This window comes from Eleginops maclovinus, chromosome 22, assembly GCF_036324505.1.
Source record: "Eleginops maclovinus isolate JMC-PN-2008 ecotype Puerto Natales chromosome 22, JC_Emac_rtc_rv5, whole genome shotgun sequence".
NCBI classification, from domain to species: domain Eukaryota; kingdom Metazoa; phylum Chordata; class Actinopteri; order Perciformes; family Eleginopidae; genus Eleginops; species Eleginops maclovinus.
The window spans coordinates 5,581,839-5,603,635 of NC_086370.1; positions in this window are offsets into that span (position 1 = coordinate 5,581,839).

Here is a 21,797-nt window from a genome sequence, read left to right on the forward strand (position 1 = left end):
CGGTAAGGGCACAAGAGCCCTGTACGATTTTGAGACACTGCTACCCTGTCGAAATGTACACACTGCCTTGTCACTATGAACCCTTAGGCAGTGTACTAAGCAGAGCATCTGAATTGAGACACAGCAACAGTTGCATCCGCTAATAACTATCCTTGCCATTTGGGTGAAAATGGCTCACTAGGAATGATCTGTCCATGCATACCTTTTGATGATGCAACCATATGTAACAGTGAAGTTGGTTTGTAAATCGAATGCACCAATAAACAGTAAGTACAAATGTTTACATTAAGGTAGATAGAATCAGGGAGGGGCAAACAATTATAAAAATGTGACACCAGACATGACACAAGGACAACTAGAACAGGAACATACTAAATTACATGACAAGTAACATGGATGTACAGAATGTCTTCCTTGAATCTGTGTTCTGATTTAACTTACCATTTCCGAGTGCTGAGCCAGGAGCTGTCCACGGTACACAGGTTTTTCTCCTCAATAGTCACAGAGCCAATTGGTCTATTGTATCTCATTTACCTGTTTTCCTGCCTAAACAGTCACTGAGTTGTGTTCCAGATCTAGGTATCTTACTTTGTCCTTTAATCTCACATACCTGCAGAAGTAAAGAAGGCTTTTTTGACAAAGTAAAACCCTAAGGGGTAGTTCGAAATTTAAGTTTTCTCTGCATCTGTGTGTTTTCCTGTTGAGCTTCAACTTTAGAGTAAGTAGGGAGTGGAGATTATTTTACCAACTGCTGCTTCCTAGAGACAAAGATTGTCTAGTACAGTCTAGAAACGGTTGTTCCTGTATGTTGCAAACACTCTTATTCTGTGTACTGTACAGCATATAAAAGTAGGTTGTTCCACATGTTTTCTTGAATTATTGGACAACATGTGAAGAGGACATGGCTTTTTGTCCCTGTGTGCTTGTGTACACAAGAGATGTAATTAGGTCCTCCAGATCAATAGTGTTGGTCAGGCGCTTTGCCTTTCTTCAGCTCTGTTCAGCAGCCAAGTTTTCCCTGTGGGGATTCTCCACAGCACTTACATCTCTGCTCTCTATTCCAGTAGTGATGGTTAGAATACTCTCTCTATATTTGGACGAGATCCGTTTGCAAAGTCACTCCGGGGACAAAGAGCAAGACGAATGGGGAGGGTTTGATAAAGGATAGAAAATGAGTGTGAGGAGAGGAGAGTTGAAGGGCAGAGAATAGAATATAAAAAACAAAAGTTCTAAATTTAACTGAATTCAGTTTAGCTTTATGAAAATGTACAGTAGATGTGCTTTAACAAATAAACGTGTTTTTATTCATGGTACTTATATGTAGGAATTTTATATGTAGCATTTTAGCCACTCTGGTTCCCTTGTTTCGAAGTCAATGTTTTTTTAAATGTTTTTTTTTTTCTGATTTGACATGTATTGGATTTGAACTGCGTGACTTCTCACATTTCTTGTCCGCCAGACTATGTTGATGTCATAACATAAGCAAAAACAGTATGTGCATTATTGCTGCAAGTACAATGGCAACTTCAATGATAAAGGATTACCAAAACATTGAAACAATAGCTAAATTGTTAAATTGGAACTCTAGGGCCAATATTGGATGATTTTTTTCCAGATGGTAGGGGACAGCCAACTGAGACCTTCCATCTGGAAAGGAAACCTGGACGAAAGAATCCTGGGATTAAACCAAAACAAAGAGGGTGAATAAATTAGCTTATTTACTGTCAGGCCAATCTGTCTGGAAGACCCGTATTCTTCTCCCAACAAACTGTGATACTGGCAGGATGCATAATGGAACACATCAGAATGAGCCAAAACACAGCAGGAGGACGAACTGTGAGGGAATTACTTTTCAAACACACCTGCGCACCTAAGGACTGGACTTGTTTCGTCCTGTTCTGTATACATGTTTTGTTCATTTAAAAATTTCAAACGCGGCACCTTTTGTAGATAAGGTGTTTGGTTAATTCAGTCAGGTGAATAAATATATTCCTCTGGCTGATCCTACATGTACCAGGATGTCAGGGTTTGGGGAAATAGGACCCAAGTGCAGCAACCAAGGGTGTCAGGGACCCCAGTTGGTACTGGCATCAGCGGGACCCCCGAAGAGGCAGGACATGGCTTTGGCGGGAACCCGGGTGGCAATTGTGTCAGCGGGACCCCGGAAGAGGCAGGACATGGCTTTGGCGGAAACCCGGGTGGTAATGGTGTCAGCGGTACCCCGGAAGAGGGAGGACATGGCTTTGGCGGGGAACCCGGGTGGTAATGGTGTCAGCGGGACCCCGGAAGAGGCAGGACTTGGCTTTGGCGGGAACCCGGGTGGTAATGGTGTCAGCGGGACCCCGGAAGAGGCAGGACATGGCTTTGGCGGGAACCCGGGTGGTAATGGTGTCAGCGGGACCCCGGAAGAGGGAGGACATGGCTTTGGCGGGACCCCCGGTAGTATTGGCATCAGCTGGACCACCAACGGGACATGAACTACAGTCGGCGGGACATGAGCTTGAGTTAACGGGGCATGAACTTGAGTCGACGGGACCCCCGACAGGACAGGGACATGGGTCAGCCGGGCCCCCGACTGGACAGGGACATGGTTCGGCCGGGCCCCCGACTAGAAAGGGACATGGATCGGTAGGACCACCAACGGAACAGGTGTCGGAGGGACCAGCGACTTGACGGGATGAGGAGTTGGCCGGACCCCCGGCAGAACAGGTGACAATGGGACCCCCAACGCAGCAGGAGCAGGTGTTGGGGGGACCCCCATCGGAACAGCTGACGTCGGGGCCCCCAACGGAGCAGGTGTTGGCGGGACCCCCATCGGAACAGGTGACGGCAGGACCCCCAACGGAGCAGGTGTTGGTGGGACCCCCATCGGAACAGGCGACGGCAAGACCCCCAACAGAGCCGGAGCAGGTGTTGGCGGGACCCCCATCGGAACAGGTGACGGCAGGACCCCCAACGGAACAGGTGCAGGTGTTGGCGGGACCCCCATCGGAACAGGTGACGGCAGGACCCCCAACGGAATAGGTGCAGGTGTTGGCGGGACCCCCATCAGAGCAGGTGACGGCAGGCAGGTCAGCAGGGCCTGGAGTCGGCCGGGCCGCCGACAGGGCAGCAGGGCCTGGAGTCGGCCTGGAAACATGGCTGCTAGGGCCAAAACTTGAGCCGGAAGCATGACTGCAGGAGGCTTGGCTGCAGGAGGACGGGCTGGTCGCCTGGCTTTGCGTCTCTTAGTGGACTGTTGCAGGCTCCGCGGACCTCCAAAATCCAGGCGGGAGCCAACAAAAGGGTCCACATAAGTTTCCAAGTGGGGAGCTGTGGCAGGCAGGGAGCTAGTATGCCTGGGGCTAGCAGGCCGGGAAACAAGTTTTGCCTCACAGCTTCCAAAAAACTCCTCCACCCACTCGGGTAATAAGTCTCTTAGCCACGGCCTCGAACACATCTCCATGCGTGCCTCGGCCATGATGGCATGCCTCTCCTCTGTACTGGAGGCGTAACGACAGTCATTTTTTAGGCAAGTTAGATTATAAATTACCTCATAGAGGCTGTCTGCTGGGTCCATCTTTTGGTCAGTTCGTTCTGTCAGGGTTTGGGGAAATAAGACCCAAGTGCAGCAACCAAGGGAGGCAGGTATGGGTACAAACAAAAGGCGAGCTTTATTCCAAAAGCTGTTTTACAAAAATACGAAGTTAGGAAAAATCCAGGACATGAAAAACACTTGACCTGAACGCATGAAAGACGATAACAAACTGACAGAGAACACAAGGGAAAGCAGGACTAAATACAAAGACACTAATCACAACACAAGCCACAGCTGGGGAGGGGAGGCAGAAACATGAGGGCAATAGGTGACAACAATAAAACAATCAGACACAAGGAAAACCAAAAGACAGGAAGTAAAACACATGACACAACAGAGGGAAAACATTTCAAAATAAAACAGGAAACAGACAGAAAACAAGGATCATGACACAGGATGCATTGGGTCCTCCATCTCTTTGATCCATTCGTGAACATGTCCATAGCATACAATGAAAAACTGAATCGTAACTATAGTTAAATGTAATATGTCAACGAATTACACACAATTGTAATAGGTTAGTTGAAAGCTAAAATATTAGGTTTGAATAAAAATCAACTTAATATCATTGCTTTAAACTAGCCTAACACAAGTCTAATTTGTTGACTTAAACTTGGGCCGCATGCAGGTATTCAGACCCTCTGCAGTGGAGGACAACAACAAAGATGAAATCCCTCAACCTTTTTCACCACTTGCCCTTAAGTTCGTCAGTGCTTTAGATCCAATTCCTACAGTAGGTGACAGGTGCAAAAAAACTGTTTTTTCCGTTTATCCAGCGCATTTAGTAAACACTGCGCATGTTTTGTCAAGTTGGCGTATGTTTTCTAAATGCTGGATTTTTTGTCAAGTTGGTAATTTTTTTAATTTGCATTGTTTTTGAAAGTGTGGCTCGTTTCTCCCAATGTATGTGTTTTTAGCAGTTGTAACGCGTTAGCACATGTCGGACCCTGTAAATTCTTCCTGTAATTAAATACTTAAATATTTTTGGGATCAGGTGACGTTGCTGGATGCAGGGAGAACATTTCGTAGCAAGAGCAATCTCAGACGGTATAGCATGCACTAAGGAACGTTTCTCTTTAAAGGGAACCGGTCAGCATGTGAAGGGACATGGAGCTGCAGGTGGTGGGAGGCGAATCAGTGTGAACAGGCCTTCTTTAGCGTCAGCAATCACACACACCCACACACACACGTACATTAGCATTAATGGAATCTCAAAATAAGCACCATTAATTCATAACCACATGCTTTCAGTTTCTCAGAAGAGAGTGTGATGCTATATGGAGAAGTCTGTTCAATATAAATTGCCGGTAAGCCTTTACAGATGGCCAGTATGTACATAGATCATTGTGTTTCAATTTCAATTGTATTATTGCTTTATTTTATCTTTAATGAACAGTTTACTTTAATGTTGTCTGTATAGTATTTTTGTTCTATTTTTTTATTTATCTTTATTTATTTCATCCTCATCCGGAGCTACTGCCACTGTGGGAACATTTAGGGATTTCTGATTCAGATTCTTATCAAATGCAAATGTTACCTGAAATGGCATCCCATATACAGTGGTATGCAAAAGTTTGGGCACCCCTCTGAGATTTCATGACAATTTGCTTTTCCTTTATAATAGAAGATCACAGCAACAACATTTGTTTTCCTACAAAGATGTAGACGTTTTAGTGTTTTCCAGACCAAAATTGTTAGGGTAGCATTACATAGTTTTATTATAATAAAATAAAATGCAAAAAATGGGATGTGCAAAAGTTTGGGCACCCTTATAAATAGCATTCATTTCAACACCTGTACGGATTTATAGCTGACAGGTTGCTGCACAAAATTGCTTTGATTAGCTCATTAGACCTTCAATTACAAAGACAGGTGGAACCAATCATGAAAAAGGCTATTTAACATAGGTAATAGCTGGCTGTGCCTGGCCTAGGTTCTTTCTTAGGGAGTGGCAAGATGGGGACCTCAAAACAACTCTCCACTGACCTGAAAGCTAAGATAATCCAACATTATAAATTAGGAGAAGGGTACAAAAAATTATCTGACAGGTTTAAACTGTCTGTCTCCACAGTCAGAAACGTAGTTGTGAAATGGAAGGCCACAGGAACAGTCCGTGTGAAGGAAAGATGTGGTAGGCCGACAAAAATAGGGGAAAGGCACAGGCGAAGGATGGTGAAAATGGTCACAGAGAAGCCACAGACCACCTCCAGAGAACTACAACAACATCTGGCTGCTGATGGTGTAGTTGTTCACCGTTCCACAATCCAGCGTACTTTGCACCAGGAAGAGCTCATTGGAAGGGTGATGAGCAAAAAGCCTTTCCTGAGTGTTAATCACAAGAAGAGTCGCATGAGGTATGCAAAAGCACATCTGGACAAGCCAGAAGCATTTTGGAACAAAATACTGTGGTCAGATGAGACCAAGATTGAGTTATTTGGTCATAACATGAACAGGTATGCATGGCGAAAAAAACACACTGCATTCAATGAAAAGAACTTGTTGCCCACTGTAAAATTTGGTGGAGGATCTATCATGTTATGGGGCTGTGTGGCTAGCACAGGTACTGGAAAACTTGTTAAAGTTGAGGGCCACATGAATTCCTTACAGTACCAGGAGATTCTTGACAAGAATGTTCTAGAGTCAGTCACAAAGTTGAAGCTACGCCGGGGTTGGATTTTTCAGCAGGACAATGATCCTAAGCACCGATCAAAATCCACCAAGGAATTCATGCAGAAGCACAGGTACAATGTTCTGGAATGGCCATCCCAGTCCCCAGACCTTAACATCATTGAAAATGTATGGATTTATTTGAAGAAGGCTGTCCATGCACGGAGGCCAAGAAACCTGACTGAACTGGAGACGTTTTGTGTGGAAGAATGGGCCAAAATACCACCTGCCAGGCTTAAGGGACTTGTCTGTGGCTACAGGAGGCGTCTACAGGCCGTTATTGCAGCAAAAGGAGGCAATACTAAATATTAATGGAATTATTTCTTAGGGGTGCCCAAATTTATGCACATGCCTATTTTTGTTTGAATGCACATAAACATGTTTCTGTTTGACCAATAAAAGTTATTTCACTACTGAGATGTTTCTGTTACCATAAGGTATAACATATGTTAAAATGAAGTTGCTGCTTCAAAAGCTCAGCAAGTGACAAACTGATGCAGTGGTTTTCCTAAGGGGTGCCCAAACTTTTGCATACCACTGTATTTTATAACTCATAGTTTAAAAAAAAAAAATAAAATGCGTGATGTTCCTCAGACAATCTAACCTTTGGCTCTAGATTGAAGTCAGTGAGTGATGTCTGCACATTCACATCTGTGTATGACCACAGCACGTTTCTTGCCCTGTGATTGTAGAATGGGGATTGGGAGCTGTGCATGTGAGTGTGTGTGTTTGTGTGTGTGTGTGTGTGTGTGTGTGTGTGTGTGTGTGTGTGTGTGTGTGTGTGTGTGTGTGTGTGTGTGTGTGTGTGTACATGACTTACAGTACATTGACAGAGAGATGGACATAGTCGGAGAGAGAGAGAGAGAGAGAGAGAGAGAGAGAGAGAGAGAGAGAGAGAGAGAGAGAGAGAGAATATGAGATAATGACTGAGAAAATCTGCCTTCCCGCTCAAGTGAGTTGACTAATCCTGCACCAAACTCAGTGTGGGCAAACTAATGCCGAATAATCCATGCAAGTCAACACTGTACACTTGCAATGGGACCGCAGCGACATAAACTGCATTAGGATAATGCACTGTGCTGTGTTTCCAGGGTAAATGCGTTCCCCTAACACTGTAAAGTCATGTGTCATGCATTTAAAAAAGATGACAAAATAAATATTCCTCTTGCTAGTATTATGCAAATACAGCATACGAACGTGGAGTGGTTTCATAACTGAATGAGCTGCAGTAACTCGGGTGCACAACCAGGATATTGTGAAGAATTTAAAGGGGCCCTACATTCTTTTAATATTTTACCTTCCCTGTAGTGTGTTATGTGAGGGCATGTAAATGGTCTGCAAAGGCTAAAATCCCAAAGTTCCTCCTAGATCGAGTATCTTCCACATTCCCCCCTACCTGAAACATCTCTATTGTACTCCATTTTTTTCTTTTGTAACATAGTGACATCACTATGTTACTTGGACTTGCTGGCACTCCAACACCTTCTATGTAATAAGCTAACAGGTGTGACATCTCTAAGAGGTGGACCACTCACAACAGAGCCGACCATGTAACCAATCAGAGCTGACTGGGCTCAAAATACAAATATGAACCTGAAAATGATCATAGTATGTCCTGTTTAAAATGTGTCCTGCACTACTGGCTCGCCTTTTTAGTTAAGCGACGATCAACACTTCATGGATGGCAATGTTATGAGTGTATTTTATTTTTAACTTCAAAAAACTTGTTTTCTGGGGTAAAAAATCACACACACACACACACACACACACACACACACACACACACACACACACACACACACACACACACACACACACACACACACACACACACACACACACACACACACACACACATATACAAGAAAGCATTCTTAGAGCACTCTCTTCCACAGAGCAAACTCTATTAGCAGGCATCTTCCCTCAGGGCTGACACTGACTTCTCCTATCAGACTCCACGGTCCTGAAGAGGACACACACACACACACACACACACACACGCATGCACGCACGCAAGCACACACGCACACACGCACACACGCACGCACGCACACACACACACACATATACACACACCCATTGGCGTGACAAACGGACATACATGGTTCAGGACAAACCTTTGTTGTGTATGTGCGTCAGAGAGAGACGGAGGGAGAGGAAAAAAAAATTGAAGAAAAAGGGACTTCGTAACAAACTGCAAAGCTAAAAATAGCCGAAAATACTTTCTAGCAAGTCATTCTTCATATAAGTTTGATACCGTGAAATCAGTGTGGGCATTACCAACAGTTTCATGCTCATAAATGATTCAAGGATTCAAGGATCATTTATTGTCATTCTGCAACAATGGATTCTACAATGGCATGCATGCAGTTGTACACTAGATAATGCTACACACTCATCTCACCGGAGTGTCAAGTGCAACAGCTTGACCCTATGGGTTGTCACGATGGACCCCTGTCTTGTTGATGAGCAAACCGGAGAGTTAATTTCCTGTGACCTCAGCCAGGAGCATGCTGGGTAGTGGAAAATCATTCTAGGTCTTAGTTTGGTTAGCTTTGCTCCACTTTCTGCTCTTTTCCCTTTCCTCCTGTGCAGTCAATATAAACCCTGGATAGCCTGAAAAGGTTCTGAGTGTCCACCCCACAAATTTAGCCTACAAACACAGATTGTTTGTTTGAGAAAGTTCTAGCCTAGAGTTAATGCTAAGCTAATGTTTGAAAAATGTTAAGGTAAGGCAAGTGGTGGCAGCTGTGTACAGGAGGCACAAAATGACCCATTGAAACGGCTGTTACATAGCCAGTTTAATAATTTGGTCATAAACAACCCAGTCTTTTGTCCTTCATTGACTTTTTGTTTCGCTGACAATGCTGTTGTTTTCATATGGAGAGAGATGTCGCCCTATTAGGCATTGTGCTAACCGTTACATTCTTCACCAAGTTGTCACCAAGTGCTCAAGGTTGAAATTATTTCCCATTTGACCTCAATTGCCGCTGACCTAACCCTAACCCTACAGATCGAAGAGGCACAGGAAAGCAGGGGATGTTGCCATAGAAGCAAAACTATCTATCTGTTTTTACCAAAATGCTTAGTGCTCCATTGGCTTTAAGGTTTAGCGCCAACAGTGATAGTAACGTTGTCAGCACACACCTTGCTTTGAAGATAATGTTCAAGCAATAAATGGATCTTTTCACATTTGGGTTCAATTGGATAATCCTCAGACTTTGTACTAAGGAGCTGGCAGAGTAAGGATTTATAATCACAATTCTTTATTAATCTCAGTTGGAAATTGGTTTTGTGACAGTTACACCATATTAGAACAAAATAAATAAATATTTATATAACCATAAGAAGTTGAGGTTAAAATGTGCATTTAAAGTCCTTGTAGCCACTGGGATCTGGTGCAGCCATGTTTCTATAAAGTACATTAAACTACACTCCAAATATTCTGTCTGACTCCTAGCTAACGTTGTTAGATTGTCCATCATTAGCTTGTGTTCTTTTGTTGTCCATGATGAGAGGGGGCGACAGGGCTTATATCTCATTTTCTCCATAAATCTAGACACAGCTCCACTGCTTTGTCTCCTCGGTTTACCATGCATTCTATATGTCCTCCTCCAGATTTCAGTGGGGATAGTCGTTGTTACGACCACCATGCTGGCTTAAGCGCGGTTAGTTACCTGTCGTAAACCATAGCTATACAGTCACAGTAAAAAAGAAGCAGTGTCCACACATTTATGAATAGGATGTTTACCTGAGTGAAACAGACATATACCAAACATTTATCAGAAATTCCTTGGTCTACTTTAAAAAAGATCACCTTTAATAATCTTCAAGGGGAAATTCAGTTCTTCACCTATAGACATGCACTAATGGAGACCCCGGCAGTGCCCAGGAGGGGAACTGGCATCACTAAGGCTACCCACATAATACGTTTTGGTCGGATTGGGTCTTGAATCAGTGACCCTTTGGTTCCAAAGCCAAGTACAGCTACTGCTGCCTGAACCGCCACAGTGTCAGTAAATTACCTTCTGTAATAGAAGGGTAATCCATTCCATTGCTTTCTTGTTCAGTGTATTTTGAAAGCAGGGCTCAATCTGTTGGAGGCCTTTGCTTAAATCTGCCAAATTATATCCCCATCTCACTTACAGTATAGTGAACAGCAGCACATACAGGTGTCCTGTTCAAGAGTCTGTGTTCAAAAATGTGTCTTACCCATGTATTTCTCAAAGACATAACCAGTAAAATCTGATTCTAAAAGAGTTCCTTCCATCTCTCGAGATTGACAGGCATGTAAAAGTGTAGATGGTTGAATTATTAAGTATGAGTCATACTCCAGCTTTCTATAAAAGTGTGATGACATACCTGACGCACTGGGCCTGGCTTTATGCTATAAAAACGGTTGCTGTGGTGACTGAGAGTGTCCTTTTGAGTGGATGAGGGTCTCGTGTTGGGGAACAGTGATATGCTGAGCAGAGCCTACTGAGCTTTCTTTAGATGCTGTTGGTCCGTATCACTGATTGGTTCTTTACATGTTAGAAAAAGACAACACAGTAATTCAACTCCAGATTTGATCTTTAAAGCCCAATACCACAAATGACACATTTGTCTCAGGGGGCTTTACAGTGTACAGCGGACAACTGCCTCTGTGCGTGACAAGGAAAAACTCCCCAGAGAAACTCCCACACTTAATGGGAAAAATGGAAGAAACCTCAAAAAAGTGACAAAAATGCAACTTGGACAATCCAAATGATAATGTGATATATACAGTATATGAACATGGATCCAAGAAAATGTCAAAAATCTTGCAGGTGCCGCCAAAAATAATGGGCGTCAGGTGGAACCACGGCAACAAGCACAGCTACGACTCGGGATACAGCGTAACCATATTAATATCCTTTTGACAGCATTCACACTGGCATCGCTTTTGCACTCACACAAGGAACTCTACAATAACTAGTCGCCACTTGTATTTTTGGAAGAATTAAAGGAGAGGAGCGAGCTATTGTTGCCCATCGAAATATTTTTTTCCCGTCTTTAGCCCTTTTTCTGGACAGCCATAATAATTATCCCCTCTCTCTGATTAATCCCAAGTTACGTTTTGGGAGAGAAAACAAATACACATGTGGTGTTTTAATAAATAAAATGCATTTTAAACTGGTACGAAAATCTGAGTTGTTTAAACTTAATATATCATGATTTCAAAAAAGTTTATATGCAATCCAATACAAACCTAGCGAAAGTCACTGTCACAGAGAGCCGCTGTGATTGCCCTTTGTATAATGTGCCCTACAAAGAGCTTATGATTGCATAGTAGTATTCATGCTGCTGCTATCATACTGCAAGCAATATCTGTTCATTAAGAAACTGGTGTATGGTTTTTGAAAAAATGCCTTTCCTCCAGTTTCCCTGTCTTGTTTTTTTTGGGGTAAATCTGCCCATGAATACCAGAAAGATGTTTGAGCTCAAACTCGATAATGTAATTTAATTTTGCAGAGGGTCTAAAAAATCATCTCACTGGTCTTGTCCCATCTCAGACCGCAGGTGAGATCATTTCTAGACCCTCTGCAATTTGCCTACCCAGCCTCACCTGGGGGTGGACGATGCCATTATTTACCTGCTGCAGCGTGCTCACTCGTACCTGGATGGATCGGGATGCACTGTGAGAATCACCTTCTTTGATTTCTCCAGTGCATTCAACATAATCCAGCCACGGCTACTTAGTGACAAATAGACGCGTCCACCATCTCCTGGATTACCAACTACCTCACAGACAGGCCACAGTATGTCTGGCTGGGCAGTGTTCTGTCTGATGTGGTGGTTGGCAGTACAGGAGCCCCACAGGGAACTGTGCTGTCTCCTTTCCTGCTCACCCTATACACCACAGACTTTCAATACAACTCAGAGTCCTGCCACCTGCAGAAATTCTTGGATGACTCTACAGTGGTAGGGTGTACAAGGGATGGACGGGAGGAGGAGTACGAATCATCTGCTTCTGAATGTGGCCAAGACCAGAGAGATGGTCATTGATTTCAGGAGGAAGAGGATGTCTCCACAGCCCCTGTGCATTCTGGGTGAGGATGTGGCTGTGGGGGAGAACTACAAGTACTTGGGAGTGCACCTCGACAATGGACTGAACTGGAGAGCCAACACTGACGCCATTTACAAGAAGGGGAAGCCGACTCTATTTCCTGAGGAAGCTGAGATCTTTCAACGTGTGCAGCAAAATGTTGGAGATCTTTTACCAGTCGGTTGTTGCCAGTGCACTTTACTTTGCAGCGGTCTGCTGGGGGGTGGGGGTGTGGGGGTGGGGTGGGGGTGGGGGGGTGGGGGGTTGGGGGGCAGCACTTAAATAACTGATTAAGAAAGGTGGCTCGGTCATCAGCATCAAACTGGACAATTTTAAAGCTGTGGTGGAGAGGAGGACCCTGAACAAACTGTTATCAATCATGGATAACTCCACCCACCCTCCTGACCTGCAGCTGGAAGGACAGCGGAGCTCCTTCTCCAACAGACTGCTCCAGCTCCGCTGTCACAAGGACAGATACAGGAGAACATTCCTGCTCACTGCCATAACACTGTACAACAACTGTCCTCTGGCTGGCAGAGAACTCTCTGCTCAATATCTTATCTGTTAACGGGAACACTTCACTCTCACTTGTCAATTTACACTTACATTGTACATTTATTCTTTATTTAATAATCCCTAAACTGCACTTTAATGGAAATAATATCCTGCATTAAATTTTGTAAATTCAATAGTCCAATTGTCACTCAGTTTACTTGTTATTTATGTTCATATTTTAATGCATATATATATATAAAGCCGGTTTATTTGTATTTATGTTTGTTCTGTAAGATGTTCACTCTTTAGAATTGTTAAGTTCTTATTTTATTTGATTTCTATGTGTATGGTGTTGTATTTTGCTGCTGCAACGCAAAAGAATCCCAGTCTGGGATTAATAAAGTAAATCTCATTTTATCTTACATTTTTTAACACGTTGAGGTTTCCACATTAATTGCGAGCAACACCTTAACCTTTACAGCCCAACAGTGTGCCTAAAATACTAATGACTGCACATATTTGACTGAGCAAATGGAGGGAAGTTGTCTTATTCAGCCTGCTGTTTTGTGCTGCTCCTTGCACACATGCTCTCATTTGTTGACCACACTGACAGCACCATCTAGTGCTCAGTATCAGGCATCACAGGCTCCATTGCCCGGTTGTTCTGGAATTCATCAGTGGATATAAATGTTTCCTTATTCACAATCAGGGTTGGGAGGGTAACTTAATTTTCCATTTACTTTCCAGGTATTTTTGAAATACCTGTAAAATGTTTTATTGTAATCTAATTATTTAAGTAATGTACCCTGACTACTTTCCATTTGGAGTACAATATAACTGATTCTTGTTTTGTGTTTGTTGTTTCCTGTTTTATTTTGAAATGTTTTCCCCTCTTGAGTCATGTTTCAATTCCTGTCTGAGCTTCCCTCCTGTGCCTAATTGTGTCATTGTGTTCACCTGTTGCCCCTGTGTTTCTGCTCCCCTCTCCAGCTGTGTCTTGTCTTGTGATTACCCATGTGTATTTAGTCTTGGTTCCCCTTTTGTTTCTTGTCCGGTTGTCGTCGTTGTTCCCTACCCAGTCTTGTCGAAGTTTCCTGCTCTTCCTGTCCCTGTCCGTGTTTTGCTCCGTATCTCCTGTCCCCTGGTTAGTAGTTTGTTGTTTTTTCCCCCCTTTTTGTTATCTGCTTTAATTTAAATAAAGCTCGCTTTTAGTTTGAACACCATACCTGCCTCCTCAATTTGTTCTGCGCTTGGTTCCTTTTCCCTCACACCGTGACAGTAACCTCAGAAAAGAAGAAACCAAATTACAAATGTTTCCTCTGCTCAGAGATTTAATTTAAAGGGAAGCTGCCTTTCATTCAGCATATTCAGGCAGCAGTCTATACACCAACAATGAAACACATGAGCACATACTACAGTTTAAAAAAGCAGAAATCAAATCTGAGCTGACAGAAAATGCTCCGTTTAGTTTAATACACACAGTTGAGCTCACACACACACTATTTTATGAACATATAGGTTCACCTGCTGAATTAAAAACTGAACAAATGAACCAAAGAAAGAGAAAACCATAAAGCAGATTCAGGCAGTAGACGTATAGATTCACTCTTAAAGTATTACTACAGAACAGAACAGCTTACAACAAACACTACAAGTCGATTAACTCAAGTACACTTTTGAGATATTTGTACTTTACACAAGCATTACCTTTTTTTGCTACTTTTTACTTCTACTCCAATACAATTCAGAGGTATACATGGTGTACTTTTACTCCACTACATTTATTTAATACCTTTAGTTACTTTACAGATTTGGATTAATGATGTGAAATATAATCAGCCCTTAAATGAGACTTTAGTTCACCTGGAGTAAATCCAGCAGCTACCCTGCAGTATACAGAGCCATTCAAACTAGCTGCACCTTTACCAGCTCTGAGAACTTTAATGATCAATAATTATAAAACATATCAGATATTGTAATAAAGGCTCCAAAGTTATGTTAATGCTCTATAATTTCAGTTATCATATACAGTGGGGCAACAAAGTATTTAGTCAGCCACCAATTGTGCAAGTTCTCCCATTTAAAAAGATGAGAGAGGCCTGTAATTTTTCATCATAGGTATACCTCAACTATGAGAGACAGAATGAGAAAAAAAAATCCAGGAAATCACATTGTAGGATTTTTAAAGAATTAATTGGTAAATTCCTCGGTAAAATAAGTATTTGGTCACCTACAAACAAGCAAGATGTCTGGCTCTCACAGACCTGTAACTTCTTCTTTAAGAGGCTCCTCTGTCCTCCACTCGTTACCTGTATTAATGGCACCTTTTTGAACTCGTTATCAGTATAAAAGACACCTGTCCACAACCTCAAACAGTCATACTCCAAACTCCACTATGGCGAAGACCAGAGAGCTGTCAAAGGAGACCAGAGACAAAATTGTAGACCTGCACCAGGCTGGGAAAACTGAATCTGCAATAGGTAAGCAGCTTGGTGTGAAGAAATCAACTGTGGGAGCAATTATTAGAAAATGGAAGACATACAAGACCACTGCTAATCTCCCTCGATCTGGGGCTCCACGCAAGATCTCACCCCGTGGGGTCAAAATTATCACAAGAACGGTGAGCAAAAATCCCAGAACCACACGGGGGGACCTAGTGAATGACCTGCAGAGAGCTGGGACCAAAGTAACAGAGGCTACCATCAGTAACACACTACGCCGCCAGGGACTTAAATCCTGCAGTTCCAGACGTGTCCCCCTGCTTAAGCCAGTACATGTCCAGGCCCGTCTGAAGTTTGCTAGAGGGCATTTGGATGATCCAGAAGAGGATTGGGAGAATGTCATATGGTCAGATGAAACCAAAATAGAACTTTTTGGTAAAAACTCAACTCGTTGTGTTTGGAGGAGAAAGAATGCAGAGTTGCATCCAAAGAACACCATACCTACCGTGAAGCATGGGGGTGGAAACATCATGGTTTGGGGCTGTTTTTCTGCAAAGGGACCAGGACGACTGATCCGTGTAAAGGAAAGAATGAATGGGGCCATGTATCGTGAGATTTTGAGTGAAAACCTCCTTCCATCAGCAAGGGCACTGAAGATGAAGCGTGGCTGGGTCTTTCAGCATGACAATGATCCCAAACACACCGCCAGGGCAACGAAGGAGTGGCTTCGTAAGAAGCATTTCAAGGTCCTGGAGTGGCCTAGCCAGTCTCCAGACCTCAACCCCATAGAAAATCTTTGGAGGGAGTTGAAAGTCCGTGTTGCCCAGCGACAGCCCCAAAACATCACTGCTTTAGAGGAGATCTGCATGGAGGAATGGGCCAAAATACCAGCAACAGTGTGTGAAAACCTTGTGAAGACTTACAGAAAACGTTGGACCTCTGTCATTGCCAACAAAGGGTATATAACAAAGTATTGAGATGAACTTTTGTTATTGACCAAATACTTATTTTCCACAATAATTGGAAAATAATTTCTTTAAAAATCCTACAATGTGATTTCCTGGATTTTTTTTTCTCATTCTGTCTTTCATAGTTGAAGTATACCTATGATGAAAATTACAGGCCTCTCTCATCTTTTTAAATGGGAGAACTTGCACAATTGGTGGCTGACTAAATACTTTTTTGCCCCACTGTATACTATAGATGATATGGTGTCATAGTGAGGAGGGGCTATCTCACGTGTTTTGTGTAACCTAGCATTACGTCAGATGGTAGTCATTAGAAGTAGTTGCAGGAAAGTTGTCGGCGTGCTGTTGTATTAGTGTGCGTAAATGAAGATGACTGTTTGTCCACAGTACTGCATGTTATGTTGTTCTGTAATAATGATTAAGGTTATAACTTCTGTGTCAATGTGCAAGTAGTATATCTATGACTTGTCAGAATAAGAGCATCGGCTGCCTCTTTAGCTGCAGACCGGATGTGGAATGTTAGCGTTGGCGGTAGCTTAAGCTCGCATAAGTGAATTGCAATGAGTGTGCAACATTCTGTAAAATGTGTTTACTATTATAGATGTAGGGGGACAGGGCTGGTCCTGCACTATTCTGGGCCCGACTACTTTTACTGTCGCTACTTTAAGTATATTTTGATGCTTTTCTACTTTTACTTGAGTAACATTTTGATTGCAGGACTTTTACTGTAACAGAGAATTCATACACTCTGGTTCTTCTACTTTTACTCAAGTACAAGATCTGAGTACTTCTACCATCTCTGTCTAAATGTAATCTGATTATGTATTTTTTTTTATATAACTGTAAGGGAATACAGTTACCTCTCTTTCCACAAGCCTGTTCCCCAGCCGACTTGGCAGATCTGCTGGTTGAATTTTGTGCAACCGCCCGTGGACTGTGGTGAAAAAAGAACTCATATGCATAGCAAATGGGTTGTTTCCATTTTAACATAACTTTGTCTCCAATTCACAGGGTGTGTAGGTGAAAAAACGTAAATCACTCAAATCTTCTCGCTCTGCTCACAACTCCCTCATCCACTTTCTTCCTGCAATGCAGTCTAACCATGCTTCTTAATGACAGACAACTCTGACGTTCCGGATTGTAACAGGATCTCTGTTCTTGTTTTGTCTGTAAGATTGAGTTCTTAGACAAGCCAAATGCCTTCAGCTTTTGCGCAAGTAGTTTAAACCAGGATGAAGGATGTCGTTGTCACATTTTTGTGTAATTGGAGAACAGCTGTCAGGGAAGTCCTGCAGGGCTGGCCTTTAATGAACTTTCTGTTCAGAGGGGTTTGAACAAATGCTTATGCCATCAACCACACATGCACACGTAGAGCATTCAAAACTGTTTATTGATTGTTTACACAGATATATATTTTTTTACCAGAAACTATAATCATTAAAAAGTAAAGAGTGGGTTGCTGGGAAATATCACAACATTCCTTAAATGGGTGTAAAAGCATGCAACACTATTAACCGAGCACATCCGTCTGTTGGCCACCTGGTACAATATGTCTGTGTATTTCAGCAGGAACCCATTGCACAAGTAATGGAAAGGTTATCAAAATCACAAAATAAGCTGCAGTGCATATACAGAGACCACTCCACATTTTGTTTTGTCTACATGTATGGCAGCTATTCCAGTGTCTGTTGAATTCCAACACAGAGAAGATGTCAGTAGTTTATAAAATCCAATAATTAAAAATGTTTTTTAAACTCACAGACATACTGTATCTATAAATGTAAAACAAGAGAAACTGATAATGCTAAAGTGGTCTCTTATTTTTTTCTGGAGCTGTAAATCTGTGTCACTGTCAACACAATAGTTGTTAAAGCCCTAATTTGTCAAAATATCCTTAATGTTATGCTGCAGATATTTATCGCAGCATTACATTTGTTTGGTAGGCTACAGACCCCCTGCCCCCCAAAAATGTACACTTACATTTTTTTCATTGTGCATCTGTACCATTGAGGGACAGTACCCTATTCATGAGTGTAATATGTGTTTATTTCTGCTACATTTACTAAACTTTTTAACACAAAAGTCTAACACTGATGATCTTGATATAGAGGATGAATACAGTGCTGCTCAAGTGATTATACGATGTACATGTTACTGGGTTTTGTCTATCCAGACCTCATCGTGGTGAGTAATAGAGAAATAGGATTCATACGCATTCCCGACAAATTTCTCAGTACCACTGCAGGTTTTTCCAGCTTTGCGCAAGGAGTCACAAAGCTTCTCTGCATTTTCTTTTCCACTTTCGATGCTCGGCGTGCCACCAAAGACCCTTTAATATGATGCGGAAACAATGACAGAAATGAATTGTTTTATCAAATACTTCCACCATTCACTATAAGGTTTAGAATGCTGTGTGACGTGTTAATGTTTTCATTTTTCACACAAATTTTCAGTTTTGATTTGCATGCATGCATGTTAAGTTTCGTTGAAATGACGATGGCTGACAAGTGAAAACGCGCTTTAGTTTCAAAAACATTGCTAATGTAAAAATGCATATGCATAATGCATTTAGAAAACATTCACCAACTTCACCAAACTTGCACAGGGTTTAATACAAACATGCATAAACAAAACGCTGCAAGAAGCTCAAAACACAAAGGAAACGGGGACGCTAAAAAGTGATGCATTCAGGAGCTCTTGTTGAAGTTTAGGGATTATAAAGTTGGCCATAAATACCTAAAATGTAAGTCTGATTGGCTTATTTTAACAATGTGATCAGATGTCATTGCAGATCTGCTGTAGGCCTAAGATAGCTAGCTAACCGAGCTAACGTAAATGCTATTCGGTGATGTAGTTAAATGTTTTCTAAATGATGCACATGTTGGCAAGTTGGTAAAGATGTTTTCTTTATTTGTATGTGTTTTGGCACATTTGTGTTTTTATATTTACATTGTTTTTTAAGCTGCAGCACATTTCTCCTAATGGAATTGGGTTCTTAGCCACAGTAAAATAGGGGCCCCATAAAGGTTCAATCTGGTTGGTTCTGAGTTTAAATAATGCTTTTGTCTCATTTAGATTTGTTATCCAATTGTGATCTGTAAAAATCTTACATATTTAAATTGTTTATTATGTCTAAAAATACCCCAGCATAGAGTAATTCATCTTTTGTTGGGCCGACCCGGAAGCTAGCATAGTTTCCTCCACAAAAGCAATGAGATTTTTATCAGTGGCAAACACACGTTAACACTGTTCATTAGCATCATCTCTATGTTTTAACACCACTTTGATATAGTTGAAGTTTAAAAGCAATCAGTTAAAGTTATGATATAAAATAATGACTTCACATCACAGCTAAGCTAAAGGCGGCTACATTTTGGCATGATGATTTTATAGACTCATTTAGCAACTGATTAGCAACTGCAATTTTTAAGACAGGCTGATATTCAAAAAACAGTTGCCTTTGATACAAGGGAACCAGAAGTGCTGAATTGCTAACCCATGTTGGGGTTCACGAGTCATTCCAATACCACTCTATAGAAAAAACATATTTTAAAAAAAGGAGGCATTATTTACCTGACATAGACGTTGACTTCAGGTCTATTTTCCAGTTGGACTGATGGATCAGTGATTTTAGTTATGTTCATGGCAGGAGGAATAAACCAGGATAGCGAGTAATCTTCGCCATTTGTGATGCTGATTTGAACGGGCCAGGAGTCAATGTGACCTGGAGGAGACATGATAATAACAAGATTATATGCAAAACTGTACAGCACTAGGACGTACGCATGTTTGTCATCTTGTCAACAGTTAGAAAATGTTTCACAATCCTTGGAGATAATGATTTGGAAGATGTAAGGAGGCAAAGCTTGTGTTAAAACATTTCTTGAGTACAACACTTGAACAAACCAAAACATGTTTAAGACAACACATTTTATGGAGTTAAAACAAATCTGAGAGGTTAGACAAATTCAACAATATCTGGAGGACAATCTGATTGACGTATTACGAATTCATCTCTGGCATGTTGATCTTCTTCCAATAATATACCTCACCCATTTCATGAGAGCCAGGATTGATTCTCGACACTTGAGTTCCAGGGAGGAATGAAAGCTAATTGTCCTTGTTGTTGTTTGGGTGTGTCAGGTGGTTATTACATAGCAAGTGAATCACTCACAGGGAAATGTCTAACTTACGGAAAACGATTAGGGCCACATTTGAAAAAATGTTATTCTAAAAAAAGTCTGAATTCAGAGAAAAAAAAGTCAGAATTTAGACTTTTTGCTAAAAAGTGGCAAATCTTTGGTCTTAAAATACTATGTTACGAGTAAAAGTCAATCATTCAAACTGTTACTTGGAAAGAAGTACACACGTTTTTCTAGCAACATTTACTCAAAGTATCAAAAATGTACTTAGGGTGCAGAATGGCTCTTTTCACAGTATTATATTATAATAATATCAATTACCCTGTCACTGTATATAGGAGTATATTAACATTGTCAATGTAAGCTTATTTTAGACACCCAGTTAGATACTGGGTAAATAATTAACACAATGCAAATTCACATAAGTATATAGTGTTGTATTATATGTAAAAAGTAACAAGGAGTTTAAGAAAGTGTAGTGGAGTAAAAAGTTCAATATTTGCCTCCAAAATGTCATGTCTAACTAGTTCTTAAGCGAAGGAAATGTACTCCAATCCACCACTGGTTTCAGTACTTTAATTACAGCACATGAATTTCCATGGTTTATCAAGTTAGCTTTTAGTTTTACAGCTATTCACCCAATGTATTCTGATATAGCCACAGTTGTAAACACTCTGAACTCTGTGAATGTTGTGCTAAGTTCCCTCAGTAGAAGAGATAACCAAGAACTTTCACATAACAAAGGGTGCCGGCCTTCTCCGTTTTCTTCCCACCCTGATACTATTCATATAAAATGTATTTTATGCAATCGTTAGATATCTTGCTTCTCCGGGGGCTTTATCTTTGACCATTTCAGCTAAAAACAGTGTGATTTTGTTCAGCATTCTTTAGACAATAGATTAGTAAACCACCAAAGACAACTGACATACCAACAGCACTCTTCAGCCTTGCATTTGCAGAAAGCAGATCAGTTGCCTGAGGGTTTGGTATATTGGTTGTAATCCATGTACTGGCAACATACAAACGCTCCTCAAAGTCCTGTAGACAATAGAAACATTTTTTTTATAGAAGTTTTACTCTAGAGAAAGAGCAAATACCTTCGCCAACAACCTACCTGTTGTTTCTCAACAACCGTGAATTGAGGACATGGGCTGCCACGGCAATACTCTGGAGCCTTCCATTCCTGTCCTCCGCAGAACGGTACCAGAACGAGCAGGGTGAGTAGCAGCTGCATCCTCTCTGACTCTCTAACGTATCTTCACAGACGCAGCAGCAGACACACTCCTGCTCATTTATAAAGTGAAAAGTCCCATCACAAGGAACCAGTCTATCAGGTCACACTGGCCCTCCCACATTGTTCCCCTCTTCCAGGCAGTCTTTGCCTCTCTGTTGTACATACTGTTTGTTTTCGAAAGATAATGAAAGTGTCTTGTTCTGAAT